The 15,200-nt window shown below is 35.7% G+C and overlaps 1 pseudogene; it reads right to left on the minus strand.

The window, feature by feature from the left end:
• Positions 1-11,217: 11,217 nt before the first annotated feature.
• On the minus strand, positions 11,218-12,300 carry LOC147517369 (adenylate isopentenyltransferase 3, chloroplastic pseudogene; annotated as a pseudogene).
• Positions 12,301-15,200: the final 2,900 nt, after the last annotated feature.

Genomic DNA, 15,200 nt, shown 5'->3' on the forward strand with positions numbered 1-15,200 from the left:
GCAAAAAGAATGTTTTTTGGTTTAGCATGTATGACAAGATTATCATGACAAACTGAAACCATGCAAGGAGACCAAAATAACAAACTCAAGTTATATCAGGGAATTTACTGAAACAATAATGGCTTGAACATGAAAAAAGGAAATTGAAATGAATTATTACGCATGGGAAACACACTCCAACACTTGTCTGCAAATCTCCCACCTTGCACTAAGATAAATAGTCATAACTTTACTTTTCCTTAGGAGAAAGTACAAAGAAGGTCCAAGCCTCTCAAACACCTGTTGGAATCATACAAACACTTAATATATATATATATATACATCTTCAAAGGATAACTAATAAATCTATTTCAACTCACAAAAACATTCACAGCAGAGAAGGTTGGAGTGCTCAAAAGAGTTCCCTATTTGTACCCAACTGTAAAAGTACAATAATCTTAACCAATATAGTGGACCGTGAAGAAACTAGTTATCACTTATCACATAAAAGGAAACTCAAGACATTGCACAAAGATAAAACTCACTACCATCCAGTTCTATCTTGATTTCCCAAATATTCAAGAAGCTCAATTTCGTCCCTTCCCCAATCAGTCCAGACTTCAAGACTACGAAAAATCTTGATGGTAACATATTTCAACGTCAGCCTATCCCAGCATTCTAAAACCTTCGACGAAGTACCTGAAAAAAACAACAAATTAAATAAGTGTTTCAATTAAATCATTTGTTGAAATTGGCAAATAATAAGTCACTTGTTCAATTGCTATTGTCATGTCTGACATTGCAGGATTAGACCAGTCGGGGAAAAAAGCAAATTAGGAAAGTAGAGAGTATATGCATTATTTTACAAAAAAGAAATAAGAATGTAACTTGCCTTCACCAAGCTTTCCGATAATCCTATCTGCAAGAAGATGGAGGAAAAAATCATAAGCAAAAGACAGTAAATAAGGACATTTGTATAAAACATATTTTATGTTACCATAAATAAGAAAAATTGTATAAAACCACACTTAAAAGGAATGTAACTTGGATAGAGGATTTTGATTCCAATCCTATAACAAAAACAATCTAAGACTACGAAAAAATCAAACAGTAAACAGTAACTAAAACCGGCAGGGGGGAAGTAAGCAGTATATTCAAGTACAGTAGAAAGTAAAAAAGCATAAACTCACAGGTAACGCTTGAAAGCACTACACATTGTGAACTACTTTTAATAAAACCTTATACTTCAATCCTTTTAAGAACAAAAAACAGCGGTAAAACACTGGTGGTGTAATTTAATTATCATGTCCAAAAGATTGTGTAACATTAAAACATAACAATGTAGTGTGCAAAGCCGCAAATAATAGACGTTTAAAAGACACTTACGCAAACTAAAAGTACAGAGTTAAAGAAAGACCAAATCAATCAAGGTACTAAAAATCTCATTAATATATAGGAATCAATGTGGTAATTTTTTTTTTTGGTAAGCAACAGATATATATATATATATATATATATATATATATATATATATATATATAAATTTAAGAAACTGATAGTTCAGAAGTTACAGACAGAGTATCATCCTTAAGATAGTGCATCAACCAACTGGGTGGCCGTGACAACCATTCACAACTAGGAAGTAAAAAATGTCCAGCAGATGCTAACTTATGGGCTACACAGTTGGCAGATCTATTGATCCACTTAATATTTACATTATCAAAAGTAACAAGCTCTTCTAATACATCCTCAACTATAGTCTTTGAGGACCAGGAAATGCTTGTTGGTTTATTGTGCAAAAAGTTGCAGACTTCTTTAAGCATTCACTCTACTTCCACCGATGAAATTTGAACTTCCGACACCATTGTAATCCTTTAAGAGCTCCTCTACATTCTGCCTCTTCTGCTGTTCTCCTCCTGCCTCTATTTGTTCCTGCTGCAATGAAACATCCATTAGAATCTCTAATTACATAACCAATGCCAATTGGATAGTGTATGTTACTCTTAAAACTTGCATCAATATTTTGTTGGAATCTCTTGTGTATTTCTAAATACTAGTGTGTGTGTGCAAAGTGGAGGAGATGAACAAATGGTGTTCTCTCTACTTTAGTGCATAGTAGATTGTCCCACATTGGTTATCCACCACATCGGGTAGGGTTCGGGCCTGGGCTTGGGCTTGGGCTTACTGTTGTGGGTAGTGGTTTGACCAATAGCCTAAACTTGTTTTGCCTTTTTCTTGAAAGCGACAAGTTTCAAATGTTCTATTAGGAGTTGGTCTCTCTTCCTCCTAACCTCTATAAATAGGACTTGTGAGTCCATAGAGAGAATAGACTTGATCGAAACTCAACTCGGAAAAAACAGAGAACTCAAACCAGTCCTTTTCTTCTTCTTTCTTCTTCCACATCCAGCCGCCGAGAGTTATATTCTTTGTTCTAGTGCAAAGTCAGTCTTTAACCCATTGAATCCTCGTGAGGAAGACATTCATTTGTTGCCTTTCTCGCACCATTGGAAGGGGCTTAAATCTTTCCTTAAGGACGACCTAATCCGCGCCTTGGTTATTCCCGCCATCTTGTTGTCCTTGTTTCTTTATTGCTACTATTCCTTCCTTTTCTACTTTAGTTGTTGTGTGTTCATACAACTATTCTAACAATCTTAAGGAAAGAGTTTTGTAGTAGAATAAAGGAGAGTGCTTTAATAATAATGACAATCAAAAGATAAGTCTTTTACTTTGAGTTATTGTTTGTGTTATTGGGTTATGACTTTAGAAATTTTCTAATAATTTCGTTTTTGGTAGGAAACCAATTAAAGATTGAATATTTATTGACCTTTTGTGGTTTATCAAACCCTATATGGTTGTAGACCTTTCTCCTACGTTTGTGGGAGTCAAATATGAGATTTCTATCAAGAAAAACGTCAAAGTTCGTCTTTTTGACAGCTCGTCACTTTCGTTCTGAAACTGCTATAACTTTCAGCTCAAAGCTCAGTTTTGCAATCCGCTTTTTGTGTTGGATAGCTGATTCAAAGAGCTTTCCAGTGGTATAAGGCTTGATACCCAATTCTTCATGAGCTGGTTCAGAATTACAGTTCTTTTGAACTATTTTTTCTAGAAGGAGGAAAATATGGTAATCCGATTTTTCAATCGGTTAGGTATCGTATTCTTTCACTCTTTGCAATTCTTTTGGTTTGATTATATGGTGATATTCTTGCCTTGAGTTGCATGCTAGTTTTTCTTAGGAGGGAAATCCCTAAGTTTAAACTTCTTTAATAACCTAGTCAACAAATTATACATGTTTATCACTAAGATATTAATTGGTTTGATTAGAAGTAATTTGATATTATTTTTCTTTGTACATATGTAGATGTATGTAGATGGTCTAAGAGAGACCTTAAGATATTTAATATCAATCACACTCAAATCTTGGATAGTAATTATAATGTATTCAATGCATAATTGCTTACCTCTATTGAGTGTATGTGTTGTTAGACGATGGTTAAAATTGTACTATTGTGAAAATATATGTTAGATGAAGTAACTTGTAGCTTATATCCAATATAACATATGTTAAAGTTGTATAGCATGCTAGTTTTGGATATTAATCATCGTGGATTTGCTTTAAACTTGATAATAGTTTATTGGTAAATTTTTCTAGTTGAAGACATTAATGGGTTGAGCCATTAGATGTTGTGGTAGTACTTGAGGTCTTGTTGATAAGGTATTCTATCTTACTTGAGCTCATGTAAAAAGAGGAGGTGGAGTCCTCGGTTGTTTTGCATATTCAAAGGGCTAGATTTGTTTAAATATCGTATACTTTTTGTTGTGAGGGGTACGGTTAAAGTTTACTTTTCCTGAACCTATGATATGATATTTACCATGTTTGGCATGAATGCATTATTTAACATAGGCATGAAGTTTAACCATGTCATATATTATTAAGTAATGAGCATTGTTGTCTATGAGAGGAAACAATATGAGAAACAATCATATCCTCCTAAACCTAATATAGTTAAGGAGATGTAAGGTTATGGATTGTCTTCTTAGACAATATCCTCCAGTGACTATTTTAGACAAGGAGATGTAACGCTTGTGGATTGTCTTATTAGGCATTATCCTCCTATGACTATGAATAAATAGCCAAGGTGATATACAAGTGCGTGGATTGTCTCTCTATGTAAGTTGGAATGTTGAATGATGAAAAAAAAGAATGATAATAATATTATCTTGGGTAAAACCTTTTTCATCTAATTCTTCTATTCTTTAAAATTCATTTGAATCACTTGTGGATTTCCTTTCATATAGATAGCATGAACATAATATGACTATGTTTTATATGATCCATAATCATAGACTTGAGTAAAGTATATTCTTGTCATAAGAGTGCATATTATTGTTGTTGTTTCTTTTAGTGTTTGTAGCGGTATAATGTGTTTTGCTTGTAAGTTTGATTAGGTTGAGTAACCATTGAACTGTGGGGGGTGGTGACCCATATGCATGACACTGTTTTACCATAGTTCATCTCACAAGATAATTGGAAAGACACTGAACTACAAAGTATGGAAAGGTCTTGGGCCTATCTAAAAATGTTTCAAAATGTGGGGGGTGTCTTGCCAAGGCTATTGTGAATGAATCTAAAAGAAATATATATTTTTTTAAAACCTAGAACTATCTAGTAGATGTTCATTGGTAAAACTCATAATAGTGATGTTTGTTTTAGTTGTCATGTGTGATAACAATTTTGTAGATACCACACTATTATTGAATGTCTTATATGCTAATTTTATTTGAGGTTGTGCTTTCTGAGAAATTGGTATAGAGTGGTTGAATGTTCATAATGAACTACATAAGATAATCCCATTATTTCTGCACAAGAAATTTGGAAGACTATCAATGAGTATTTCCACCATTCACGGTGATGATGTTTATATGTTTCTTGAGGAAGATTCATTAACCTATAAGGAAGTTGTCTGTCTATGAGAAGTGTCCTTTTTGAAGGATACAACTACTCTAAACTGGACTCTTGATTTATTAGGGGATCTATAGGTTGAATTGGATCTTTAAAAGAAAACTAAAACGTGATAGTTGTATTGCAAAATACAATGCTAATAATAATAGCCAAGGGGTTTCAATCAGAGACAAGATTTATACTATTTTGAAACCTTGCTCATATAACTAGAATTTCTTCTACAGAATTCTAAAGACTCTAGTTGAGTAGTTGTGCGGAACTACAATACCAAGTAGTTACCAGGTGATGAGCTAAAGGTATACAATTTAGTTAAATCTTTGTATGAGTTGATTCAAGCGCCTATAAATGGCATGAGCAATTCAACAACATATTAGTGTCATATGGATGTCAAAGTATTGTTGTTGATAAAAAAAATGTGTACTTTCTTTAGAGTAAAACAAGACATATGTGTTAATCTCTCTTTGTTTAGATGATTTAATATCATGAGTGCTAGCATTGAGAATGTGTATGAGACAGAGAAATTCCTATTTGAAACACATCATAAACCGTCATTGAAAATGATAGTTTATTATGTTGTTAAACTCATTTCTGTAACTAATATATTCAGTTGTCAAGATGTTGACGTTTGAATATGGTTGAAGGCCACAACGTACCTTAAACCAGACCGGCCGGATGGTATAGGGGAATTTCGGGCACTACAGAATTGAATGACTGGTGAATATAGGAATTAAAACTCATGTTGGTCTCATTATATTGTTATAGCACATAGTAGAAATATTTTTCATTGAAAAGTATGGGTATTATGATAGTAAGCATGTGTTAACACCTTTTGTGGCAAATATCCATCTTATGAAAAATAATCTCCTTGTGTTTTCTCATACTAAATATGTCAATATCAAAGGTAGCCAATTGTACTTGATGGATAATGTATGTGAGACATGACATTGCCTACATTAATGGCATCTTGGTGATAACCCATTGTGTCCTCCTTATAAGGAACTTTGATGTATATTGTCAGATTATCCAAGTACTATAGCAGAGCCATTGATTATGGACTGATATTTAGTAGATTTCCATCATTGTTAGAAGGGTAATATGTTATAAACTGGATCCAGTAATGTTTATGTGTTTACCTTTGGTGGAAATTGAGTGTCTTGGATATCATCCAAGCTAATCGCCTTAGAAAAGGCATGTGATGATGCTGAGTGGGTTAGCAACCTCTTGGCAAATCTTCCCATTGGCTCTAAACACCTCTGATGTGTATATGCTTTGCAACTGTCTCATTGCAATAGCTAAGACATGTTATCTTATGTGCAATGGGAAAAGAATACATGTAAGTTGAGATATAACTTAATCAAGTAGTTGCTAGAGATTATGTTAGGTTGGACTTAGTTTGGCCACATGTCTAACCACACCACTTCTTTGGAGGCAAGTGGTTATACGTCGAGGGGGATGGGACTTTTGCCTTAGATAGAGGGCGACACTGACGACAACCCCACCTATGTGATTGGAGATCCCATGAATTAGGTTCAAAGGGAAAAACAAGTCACCTCGTCACTTTGGTATGCTATTGTCTTTCTTTGAGACGTCCCACCCTATGACTAGATAGCATTTTTTGTATACTTAGTATAACTTGAATTACAATGAGAAAGGATGAGTTATTTTACTCTTATTGGAATCCATAGTCCATTTTTTTATAATGAGATAGTGTATTTTAAACTGCAATGTACACTTGATGGATATCCACCTACGTGAATGTAGAACTGGGTCGGTTCTTATGAGTATTCGGCAAGTACTCTAGAGCATTCATGGAACACAGAGGCGTATGAAGGGGCCAAAAAGCGTAACACCGCAAAAAACAGGGCATATAATGAAAAGAGCAATGTGGGTGCATGTCCTCTATTTTACTACAAGGGAATGTTGGTTCAAAGATTTTTAATCCACCACTTTCACGTATTATAAGACATGTTACCCTATGACTGGTTCAAGCCCGTAAAGCACTAGTATCTTATGCATTGTTTTTTCGATTCTCTCTGGCATTTCGTTAACCCATTTCTTTTGTAATATCCTATTCCAAAATAGTGGGGGACTATTAGTATTTTGAAATAGTGGGGGATTGTTGGAATCTCTTGTGTATTTCTAAATACTAGTGTGTGTGTGCAAAGTGGAGGAGATGAACAAATGGTGTTCTCTCTACTTTAGTGCATAGTAGATTGTCCCACATTGGTTATCCACCACATCGGGTAGGGTTCGGGCCTAGGCTTGGGCTTGGGCTTACTGTTGTGGGTAGTGGTTTGACCAATAGCCTAAACTTGTTTTGCCTTTTTCTTGAGCAGCAAGTTTCAGTGTTCTATTAGGAGTTGGTCTCTCTTCCTCCTAACCTCTATAAATAGGACTGTGAGTCCATAGAGAGAATAGACTTGATCAGAAACTCAACTCAGAGAAACAGAGAACTCAAACCAGTCCTTTTCTTCTTCTCTTCTTCCTGTCAGCCGCCAGAGAGAGTTATATTGCTGTTCTAGTGCAAAGTCAGGCTGCTGTTAACCATTGAATCCTGTGAGGAAGACGCCATTTGTTGCCTTTACGCACCATTGGAAGGGGCTTAAATCTTTCCTTAAGGACTGACCTAATCCAGCGCTTGGTTATTCCTGATTCTTGTTGTCCTTGTTTATTTATTGCTACTATTCCTTCTGTTCTACTTTAGTTGCTGTGTTCATACAACTATTCTAACATATTTAGTTTTACCCAACCTAATCTTGGTGGTTTCCATGTCTCAAAAGCTACAGGTTGTGCAATAACAAGATTATGTTCTAAACCACCTACCAAAGTATTTACAAAGCCCTGGACTAGACTAGAAACATGTGTCCAGTTAGGTTTAGAATTATCATGCAAAACTCTACATCTTTCTAGCCATATAATCCAGTTTATATATAAACAAAATCTTGTCCAATCATGATCCTCGATCGGCCAATCCATTGGTGGTTTGTACCACATGTCTATCCATTCTTTCACCTGCAAATTCTCAAAATCTATTAGTCTGAAATTCCAAAGAGTTGAAAACCAAAGAGATCTTGTAAAGGGACAAACAAGGAGTAAGTGATGTACAGATTCTATAGAAGAGCTACATAACAAACAAGTTTTATCAGCTACATAGAAAAGAGTACTAAGATGGTCTCTTGTTGGGATAATAGAGTGGTAACACTTCCAAGCAAACAAAGTTTCTCTAGGTCTGAGATCCTTTCTCCAGAAAGCTATACTAGTTTTGTGATTCACATTGGTTACGTATCTTAAGCTTAACTGCTGGTATGCAGACTTTACAGAGTGTTTTCCATTTTTGGTTAAGGTCCAATGTAGTTTATCTACAGGGTTATTCCTAGGAATATAAATATTCTGGATACTAAGAGAAGTTTTAATATCAAAAATGGAATTTAAGATACCTATATTCCAAGATCTAGTATTAACATCAATAAGATCAGCAACTTTACTATACAATGGATTATGAAGAGTGTTGATAGGTACTCTACCATGTAAGACATCTGGAATCCATGAGTCTTTCCAGATATCTATATCCTTACCTGAGCCAACCTGCCACATAGCATTATCCTTGACTATAGTCTTGTGGACTGCTTGCATTCCCTGCCAAAACCAGGATGCACTAGAATTGTGTATAGTGGGGAAGTTATTATGCCTATGATGATATTTACCTTTCGGCTGTGTGGAAAGCAAGGATTCTGGTTTTGTGATGATATTCCACAGGATTTTACTAAGATGAGCCATGTTATTTGTTTCCATATCTCTAATACCTAGCCCCCCACATTTTTTTGGTTGGCAAATAAAGCTCCAACTCTTCAGATATAAAGGATGTTTTTTTCCCATTGTTTTTCCCCCACCAAAAGTCTCTCTGAATAGCATTCAGAGAGGATGTTACAGATTTTGGTAGCAAAAAGGTACTCATATGAAAAACAGGAATAGAAGAGGATATAGATTTAATAAGCACAGTTCTAGCCACTTGTGATAACAACTTGCTTTTCCACCCAGCAATTATAATGTTGACCTTATCTATAATATGGTTAAAAATCAATTTTTTTGTTTGACCAAGAAAAAGAGTTGAACCAATATATTTTTCACCAATAGTTATTTTCCTCATATGAAGCAAATTCATGATATTAGCTGTATCAGGAGAATTCATGTTAGGGCTGAAGTGTATACTTGATTTTTCAAAATTTATTTCTTGACCTGTGATCTCACAAAACAGGTTTAGCGCATCCAAAAGTTCTGTTGCCTCACCCAAATTTGCTCGACAAAAAATGAATGCATCATCTGCGAACAACAAATGAGAAATAGGACTACTATTTCTAGATATTTTAATACCATGAAGCTTGCTATTCTCAATTTTTTCATTAAGGATTCTGGTTAACACTTCCATACATAAAATAAAGAGAATAGGTGATAAAGGGTCACCTTGTCTGAGCCCTCTACAGGACTTAAAGAAACCATGAGGTGTACCATTGAGAATAACAGAAAACTAAGGAGAATAGATGCATTGGTTGACAAGGTTGACCGAGTTATGGTTAAGCCCAAGAGAAGTGAGGATAGATAAGAGGGTGTTCCAATTGACCTTGTCAAAGGCTTTAGACATGTCAAGCTTAATAGCCATCAGGCCAGACTTTCCTTTTTTATGTTTGATAGTGTGCATAATCTCATGAGCAAGGATGATGTTATCGATGATCCGCCTATTAGGAACAAAAGCGGACCGATAAGGAGATATACAAGGCCCTATATAATAGTTTTAAGTCCTGTTGCCGCCAGGTTTGGATATCACCTTGTAAGAGATGTTACACAAACCCGATTGGTCTAAAATCGAGTACAAGAAGTTGGATTAGGACATTTAGGAATGAGGACAATATTAGTCCGATTAAGATGTTTGCGTGAATGGCCTTGAGAGAAGAATAACTCAACCATATTAGTCACATCCCCACCAAGCAAGTCCCAAGAAGATTGATAAAAGAGGCGAGAAAACCCATCAGTCCCGGGATTTGAGACCCCCAATCTTGAACATAACCTTTTTTTACTTCTTCAGAGTGACAGCCTAAGTAAGTCCAAATTATGTTCAATAGAAAAAGAAGCAGGAAAGAGGGAAGTAATATGGTTAGTATTAACAGGATTATTAACATTAAGAATATTAGAAAAATGATTTACAAGAGTGTTTCCTATATCATTTGGATTAGAAATCCAAGTATCATTTGAAGTTTTCAACCATTCAATTTTATTGTATCTTCTATGCCTCAAAGTTTTAATGTGAAAGTACTTGGTATTCCTATCACCTTCAGGGATTTCCTTATCCCTAGATTTCTGTTTCCACAAGAGCTCTTCACAAGTTAACAGGTGATCCAGCTGATTAAGAGCTTTATTTTGAAGATAAGAGTTGTATTTATTAGGTAACAAACTATTAAGATAATCAATCCTTTGATGCATAATGTTCATCTGCACATGAATATTACCAAAAGTAGTCTTATTCCAACACCTAAGAGCTTTTTTTTTACAGAAGTGAGATGAGAGACTAAAACATGGGATTCTCCAAAATTTGGTATGCAATTAACTCTTGACCAAGCCTTGTCTATAATATGAAAATAAGTAGGGTGTTCTAACCACATGGAAAGGAATTTGAAAGGTTTTGGTTGTAAATGACTAGCTGGATGAGTATTCAGAAGAAGGGGACAATGGTCAGATTGAATGGATTGAAGATGATAGAGGATAGAATCAGGAAAGATCATGTTCCAATCAATATTAGTAAGAGCTCTATCTAATCTCTTTTGGATGTTGTCTGGGGCTAATCTTTTGTTATTCCAAGTGAAGGGGTACCCTTTGAAACCTAAGTCAATGAAAGCCTGATCTCTTATAATATCATGGGCAGGTTGTGGTAATTATAGCGAGAATATAAAGTCTGCCCAATGCTAAACAAGTAATGTCCCTTCTCGTCGTCGGCTCCACTTTTCTGCTCCCAAAGCTGAATAGAAGAGAAAGTATCTAAATCCCACTGGTTGACTTGAGGAGGAAGCACAGCCATTACAAGAATCCAAGAAAAACGCCGCGAAAGAAGAAAACGAATTCGACCAGTGTTTTGAGTTTTGACACGTTTAATATAGGTGTCCCTCATTCAACCGACGTGTCCCCTGTCTCGTGATTGTGTTTGGACTAAAAACTATAAATAGAAAAATTAAATGAAAAATTAATTCTCCATTATAAAGTGATGTTTAAGGCATGAAATTACACTTCCGAATCTGGGAAGAAAGTTTGGAATCTTCTCCATAAATAAAAAACAGGCCCTACAAACATCACCTAGATATTATCCTACATTATTCCGATCCGGTCTTAAAAGACTCTGGTACCCCTATGAAGTTCAATTGACTGCACGCAATTTTCGAATAATTAGCTATTACATATTAACAGTGGCTCCTATATATTCCCGCGGCAGTACGTTGAATGCAGTGGAGGTGGTAGCACTGGACACTGGTATATGTAGAAGCTACATCACGGCCATAAAGGAATTTCTCCACTATTTTGGTGCTTGGCTTCACCACAATCAACTTCCACAACTCAGCGGTTTCTCTTCCTTCCTTAAGAAACACTTCAGTAGCATCAATGCGGTGTATGTTCCAGCACGGTAGGTTGTGTAGACGTTCGATCTTTTCAAATTGCCGACATGCAAGCTTATATGTATTGCTCTTGATCTCATCAATCGCAGCCTTTAGTAGCTCTTTGCGAGTTTCTTCATCAACACTAGACTCCAATCTTATGTAGTGATCCATCTCTGGGGCACCGATTGAGCGTCTAATGCCACTATTATAGTCTGCCTCTGGTTCAAACATATTTCTTACCTCGTCGACTAATCCAGCGTCCACCATTTGATCAACTCGCTTTGAAACGTACGAGTCCAAAACTTCCAAGGAGACGTCCATCCAAATAAAGCAACAATCATACTTAGAACGGAACCCAAACTTTTCATCATCCACCAATGCTTCTATGTATGTATTAGAACCCCCGACAACAATCGGGAGTCGGCCACGTTCCAAGATCAGTTCAATGGTGCGAGAAGCTAGGAAACAAAAGTCAGAGACACTGAAATCAGCATTAGGGTCCAACACCCCTAAGAGATGATGCGGGATTCCACATTGCTCTTCTTCAGTGACCTTATTCGTAATAATGTCAAGTCCTTGATAGACTTGCATTTTGTCCGAATTTACAATTTCAGCTCGGAAACACTTTGCTAGGTCGATTGAAAGCTTTGATTTACCAGTTCCAGTGGCGCCAACGATGAACACTACCTGTTTTTTGTTCTGTGATCCATTGCGCATGTCCATGTTGATTGAAGTCAACGCCCTTACAGAATAAACCTGCCATAATTTGATTATGCTTGTCAAGAAACAATGACAGAAATGCTATGTATGAGACTAAATTAATTATGTAACTTAGACTCAGGTAAGGAACATACATACATATGAAAGGGAAAACTACTTGATGATATCTCTATATTATTGCAAAGGGATACCGAAAATGAAAAAATCCTAGGCAAGATATCTTTAACCTTAATAATAAATTCAAAATCCTAAAACAAGATAGTATACATTTAAACAAATGCCTTATAAGATTATTATTATTTTTTCGGTTGTTTATGCATGACCAACTTGTTGATAGTCGACCACGCTACCACCAGATCAATGGGGTCATGGTACCTTATAAGATTGCACGTTATTTAGTAATTCACAATTTAACTCATGATCTAAGGACTTGGATACATTTGAAACATGCATGCTCGTTAGCACACTTTAAATATATCCAGTATTTAAGAAATGGTCAGGATCGGAGGACTCATATATTCTTGAACAAAGATAGTTGACACCCCTAAAAAATTATATTCGAGTATTTATTTGTAATTACGACCATCTCACTCTATAGATCGTCCGTTCCCAAAAAATCAGCTTATTTCTAAAATTACAACCAAATGAATGGGCCCATTCAATTTGTAAACAAATTTTGGTGCTTGTTAGTTGTGGTGATCCTGTATTTTATTTTTAGACTCCTTTAAGGGCCTCCCTAAATTCAGACCATTAATTTATATCGATAATTCGAGATAACTATATGAGCATGACGGTTTGAAGTAAGGGAGCAGCTTCTCCCAATAGGATCTTTTTTTTTCCGAAAATAAAAAATTAAACTTGTCGGAGTAGAATCATTCTTGTATTATATGGTTTTGAACATCTCCATTGTCCACATCAAATATATGGCCGGAGGATATTACCCTTGTACCGAAATAAAATTAAAACCCAGAAAAAGTAACCTGTCTAATCTAAAGCGATCCATACAGAATTGGAAGTTGCTAGTATAGATCTCTAGCCAGAATTAAGTGGAGTGTCGGAAAAATACATGACACAATCTAAACATGTACCAAGGTTTTGCAACACCTCAAAACCCATGAAGATGACTTGTGTGCGAGTTATATAACCTTGGTTTCACCGTAAAAAAAGAAGAAGAAGACTTGGGTTGTATAGTAAACAATCAAAATGAGCCGGAAAAATAAAATTTTAAGAAGCAGCCTTGGGTTGTATAACCTTGGTTTCACCGGGAAAAAAAAGAAACATCCAAAATGAGCCGGAAAAATAAAATTTTAAGAAGTGGTTAGAAAGATTCAACCTATGCAACAACAGTTTGAAGCATATCCAAGTAACATAAACACGGTTACATATTCAACTGACATAGCATAAAATGAGAAAAAATAATCAAAAGCACAATGACAAGTTAGTTTCGTGAGAGCAATTTGAAGATAATGCAGAACGAAGTACCTAAAGTATATAATAGATAGAGCGTAGAGGGAAAACTGAAGTTGATCAAAGAATGTGTGAAGATATACATCAGTGTGGTCGGGCTACGTTTATATAGAGAACTTTGAAAAAAAATACAAACTAGCAATGCCAGAATTATGAGGTTGCCAAACTTGCCATGTAAGGAGATAATGACCATAAGTAGAAACAAATAAATAGAAATAACTTTTTTTATTTTATTTGTTTTTTTTTGGTAATCTAAATAGTATCAATAGAAATAACTTACCAATAATTATCGAAAAAAAAAACCTTACCAAATTAATAAAGAGTGATTCACGACACGTTTCTATAAGCTCACCAGGCCCCAAACTTAGACTTTACCAATTATCCCTCCCCCCCTCACGACCACCACCTGTCCACCATCGTCATGATGATGGCTAATTTTCATTTCCAAATTCAGTAAATTTTCTCCAATAAGTTAAAAAATCAATTAATATATATATTTTTTCTTTTACATAGTTAGAGCATCTCTAGGTGGACGTATCCGTGGTCGCATTCTTCAAATTTGAAGAAATGCGTCGGAATTTCCCGGAATTCCAACTCTAAGTGGTCGCATTCGCGGTCGCATCACCTGTTTGTTCGCATTCTTGTTCGCAAATTTGGCAATTTGAATGCGGATGCGGAGCGACAATAGTAATGTCGCTTTTTTTTTTTGACTTTGACCATTAACCAAAGCGCCATACATTAACCGCCGCCGCCACCACTACTATCGGGCGCCGCCACTCTAATGTCACGTGCTCCAACGGCAAAAACGGCCGGATTTCTACCTCCTATATCTACACTCATCTCCTTCTTCATTTTTTTCACACAACACTCTCAACCATTTCACACACAACACTCTCAACCTTTCGCACATAACAACACTCTCAATGTTACAACCAAAACAAGGAAGGGGTCCAAGTTGGACAAATGAAGAAAATATTGCTCTTACTAGAGCATGGATTGAGATTGGAAAGATCCTATAGTAGGGAATGATCAATCGGGTCAAGTTTATTGGGAACTAATTATGGCTAGAATGAATCAAATTCAAGGTTTTGACCGCAATCGTAAGTGGAAGGGAGTCTCACAACGCGTTAGGCATTATTTTACCGCTTCTTCAACAAATATCATGCTATACTAAGAAAGCTTGAAGAACAACCTCCAAGTGGGTGGGGACGTGAAGACATTGTAAGATTCGCTTTATACTTCGCTTAATTTATACTTCATTTTATATACTACTTGATATTGATTTTTTTTTTTTTTTTTTTTTTTAATAAACGTAGCTTTCGTGACGCAAAGAACAACTTATCGCGGCTACTACTTTGAAAACCATGGATATGGTAAGATTGTTATAATCTAGTAAAAATACGCCAAAGTGGCAAAGAACTCGCCTTCGATTTAAT

This window comes from Coptis chinensis, chromosome 2 (assembly GCF_015680905.1).
Source record: "Coptis chinensis isolate HL-2020 chromosome 2, ASM1568090v1, whole genome shotgun sequence".
In the NCBI taxonomy this organism is placed as follows: Eukaryota; Viridiplantae; Streptophyta; class Magnoliopsida; order Ranunculales; family Ranunculaceae; genus Coptis; species Coptis chinensis.